Source organism: Dendrobates tinctorius, unplaced genomic scaffold (assembly GCF_039654945.1).
Source record: "Dendrobates tinctorius isolate UK_male_01 unplaced genomic scaffold, ASM3965494v1 ptg000003l, whole genome shotgun sequence".
Taxonomy (NCBI): Eukaryota; Metazoa; Chordata; class Amphibia; order Anura; family Dendrobatidae; genus Dendrobates; species Dendrobates tinctorius.
The window spans coordinates 102,539,671-102,544,038 of record NW_027361671.1 but is presented as its reverse complement, the minus strand read 5'-3'; the positions used below and the strand labels follow the sequence as shown (position 1 = coordinate 102,544,038).

The 4,368-nt window shown below is 42.3% G+C and overlaps 1 non-coding gene across 1 annotated transcript; it reads right to left on the bottom strand.

Moving 5' to 3' along the window:
- Nucleotides 1-1,495: 1,495 nt before the first annotated feature.
- TRNAQ-UUG (transfer RNA glutamine (anticodon UUG)) lies at nucleotides 1,496-1,567 on the bottom strand. The gene has a single exon. It is a non-coding gene; the product is annotated as a tRNA-Gln (tRNA).
- Between the last annotated feature and the right edge of the window lie 2,801 nt (nucleotides 1,568-4,368).

Sequence of the window (4,368 nt, the reverse complement as noted above, 5' to 3'; positions counted from 1 at the left end):
TCTGGGTGCTTTTTGCCGATGCCTGGCGTTGCCAGGCACCGGCTCTAGGATCGAGTACATCAGTACTCGATCCCAGCCTAGGACATCATTGTTTCAGCTGATTGGCTGAAACAATGAGAAACGCTGCGATTGGCTGTTCAGAATTGAACAGCCAATCACAGCGCTCTGGATGCCGGGGGGGGGCGGGATCGCAGCCCGGGATGCCGACGCCATCTTTTGTAAGGTGAGATGGCGTCGGAATTTTAATGCGATCACCGCGACTTTAGTCGCGGTATCGCATTAAAGGGCCCGACGTACTATCCCGTCCACGGTCATACGGGCCCGGGTACCGTGGACGGGATAGTACGTCGGATGTCAGGAAGGGGTTAAAATCTTCAGCAGGGGAGCAATGTGAAGGATGAATGGACGACGGACCCGTGGAAGCCCGGTAGCGCGAAACATCTGTCATCCGTTCATCCTTCACATTGCTCCCCTGCCGAAGATTTTAATGTCGCAATAAAAATTTGGGGATTTTAAGAACGGTGAGTGCCATCCTTTCTTTTTCTCTTCATATGGACATTATATGTTTTTTTTTCTTGGATTGAGCACCTGTTCTTTACTGGGTATAGAAGCAATATATATGTGTGTGACCCTATGGTTCAGAGCAGGTATATTGTAAGCGCAGCAGTGTGGATTTGCTTTGTTCCTCTACATTTGACTTTGCACTTTTGTCATACAATAATTTTTATTTATCAAGTATGTACACTGCCACCCCATTCTAACTGGGACAAAAGTGCCCTGATTCTGCTGATTGGTGCAGTTCCAAGAGATTGGACTCCCACCGATCTATAAATTATCACCTATCCAGTGATAGGATAAGTGACGACTACAGTTGAGCGGCTGTGGAAAAATTTTAATTTGCCAGATTGGGTTTTTTTTTGCCAGGAAATTCAATTAGCAGCTCAATTAATCTCCCCAAAATGAATGTCCCTTGTCATGCTTGGGATCTCTGTGCCATGTCCTTGCACATGCTTATGTGGAAACATCCTGGCCTAGAGTGAACAGGCCCAGGGTTTCAGCGCTTGGCGGTAATGATAAGAAGATGTGTCAGGAATGTATAGAAGATGGTGAAGAGCGGAGGAGTCAGAGAGCTGAATGGTAAGGTGAGTAAGTGTTATCTTTATTTTTTAACCTATTGATAATCCTTTATGGTTCAGCAAAATCCGTGTGAAAATGAATTCTAAATGAAAAAATCTGCATTTTGGTGAGTACAGATTTTTTTAAATATTCGGGTAGAATTCAGCTCCACTTGAACATATTCGCTCATCTGTAGGGACAACTTTTTTAATGCTGGATGCAACAAGCTTGATATTACCAAATATAGAAATGATCAGACTTTGTGTAATACATGTAATGCATAATCTAAGTCTATGCAATAAAGATATATCTGCATGTTGTGTGTGCATTGTCACTGTCATCCGAGAATCAACTACGATTTATTAATATAAGAAAACAAAGGTTCCACTGAGATTTGAACTCAGATTGCTGGATTCAAAGTCCAGAGTGCTAACCATTACACCATGGAACCCTGCTGCCATTACACCATGGAACCCTGCTGATATTTTGTGAAAGCTATTATATCATAATGACAAAAATAATTAGGGGTGTTCACCTATGAGTAAGTGTAGTAATTAACAAGTTGTACTGTATTCTCCTTTGCAGAAAATACTGGATGTTCCCTGTATGTGGAAAGTGATCATACATGCTTCAGTCAAAGAGACATCCAGAGTTATTTTAGAGTTGCAAAGATCAGAATTCTCTTTTTAACAACTGATTGCCATAATCCGCACTTTTTCTGTAAAGGGTGACATTCCTTTTCGTTTATTAGATTCAATGTATATGTGTTTGTGAGTGCAACAATTCTGCACTATAATGTAATGTTCTTGAGAATTATGGGACATTCTGCTGAAAATGTCTAAAAAGTAAAAATCAATCCTTGTTCCATATTTGGTAACATCAGGATATAATGGCTAGCAACAGCTGATGGTTTATGATGTTTCAGCAATACTGTACTAAGAACAGGAATGACTTTCAGTAGTATTAATCATATACCCAAGAGAATACTTTATCTGGCCTGATAAGATTTGCTGACAAGGTGGTTTTCATTGATATGGTTAAAGTTCACGGAGAAAAGAAAATTGATTTATTGTGATCATGCAGGTAAATAGAGAGTAAACCTACATTTATGGCCAGGCAACACAATTCACTTATAGATCACATGTTAAAGAGGTTGTCCACTACTATTAACACTTGACTTTTGGATATGGGACGGACCCTCACTCCATCTTAAAACAACAATAACTACAGTAAACCTAGGAACTGGAATAAATACACAAAACACATTATTTTGGTTGTCAAAATGGCCACAGCTTTATATAAATCACAGGATTAAAACAATCACAGTAGGAGTCAGGTGAAATGCCAGTACATTGGGATTCAGAAGTGTACTGTGATATCCTCAGCTGTCTGACATACAGCATCAGGACAGACAGCCGTTAATGGATAGCACGCACTGGCTTGCCATTCAAGCAGAGCCAGTAAACTTTCAGGGCACCAATGACCCTATTATCCTCACTCCTGTGCTTAAGTACTGTGCCCGCCCCAATTGAAGTTACCATTACAACGTTCTTGAGGCTGGCCACCAAAGCCGAGCCTGTTCACCACCGGTTTTTACCTCCTCTAGTAGATAAAATGAGTCCACCTTGTCTGCAACTTCCACCTGACTCCTAAACCGCCACCAGCGAGGCCATTTGACACCATAAACGGACTCGACCACCATCAACCATGCCTAATTGTCACGTGGACCTGTCCTGTGTGACACGACCCGCAGGCCGGTAACTGAAACAACAGGACACGGCACGTGAAACTGTCCTGTATGACACGGCCCGCAGACCGGTAACTAAAACAACAAGACAAAAGGGGAAGGGGAAACAGTTACAACGGTGGGCCCTGCGATAGGGAACGGGGACGTGGAGACCTCCTGCACTCCCCTGAGTCAGTGTCCCTCACACTCCTAACGTTCTCTAGGCCGGTTCCGCACTGGGCGCCGATCAGAATACCTGTCACCCTAGCACACCCTACACCTATCCCTTGCTAGGGAACTGGGTGGTGCAGGCACTGGCCCCACCACTGTACTAATACACACCAGGGAAAAATACAAACAGGGAAACACCACTTAGCTTTGCTCTGTTGCTCTTGCTCCCAGCAACAGAGTCCACCACCAGAATGCAGCTTTCCTCCTGAATAGCTGCCACCAAGCTCTGTCAGAGCTGCAAGGAAATCCCCTCTGACTCCTTCCACACCAGGGCTCTGACTGAGCTGCCAGGACCTCTCTCTAGATCCTTCCTCCACCAAGGATGGTTGAAATGAACACTATCACCCACAGTGATTGCAACACCTGACACTCTTTTATAGCAGAGCCAGAGCAATCACACCTGCTTTATAATCATGTGCAATAACGCTCACCACCACCGGGGGCAAACTAGAACAAAAGACACCACCGTGTAATAATTCTAATGGCCACCGGGGGCAAAACCAAACTTAAGCACACAGCTTAAGGAATAAAAAGGTTACATGTGCTTTTATCTGTCATGATCCAGCATGGATCATGACACTAATAAAGTCATCAACCATTTCTACATGCATACAAGTAACACCATTCCAGAGCTCCGACAGAATAATTTTATCAATGCAACTCTACCAAATTACAGTATGATCAATAATACTGTAACAAAAGCAAAATAAAAGTCGCTAAACATCCTGCAATGAGGCTCCCATAATGGGGAATGTGGAAAGTAAACCATAATAAAGGGGAAGCCACAGTCTGAATACCTGTATAATGACATCTGTCATGCCTCAAAAACTATTATACTACATGTATTGCAGTCAATTCTAATAATTCACCAATTCACAGTTTTTGGTTCTAGAAACCACCATTATGTACAGTAGCTGTGCAGTAATAATTTCTTAAACCCACTTACTACTACCCGAAAAGTGATGATTATACACAAAGAGAAAGAAATTATAAATAGGGTGTAATTAAAAAGTATACCCAATATAACCTCAACATTAGAACTGACCATTAAATTATTTTTTATATTAGGACATAGTAATTGAAATAAACCAATAGCAGAAAAAGTCCACAAAGGCATTATTAATAACCCTGCCATGCGATTGTTAATTGTTTTTCAGGCACTTGACATTTATCTTTAACCACTCCAACTGGGTCAAAGGCATCGGGGATAGACATATTGCACTTCATGTTAATGCACTTGAGTACTTTACACTTAGCGGCTCCCACCAGCTCAAGGGTACCAGGAATAGGCATAT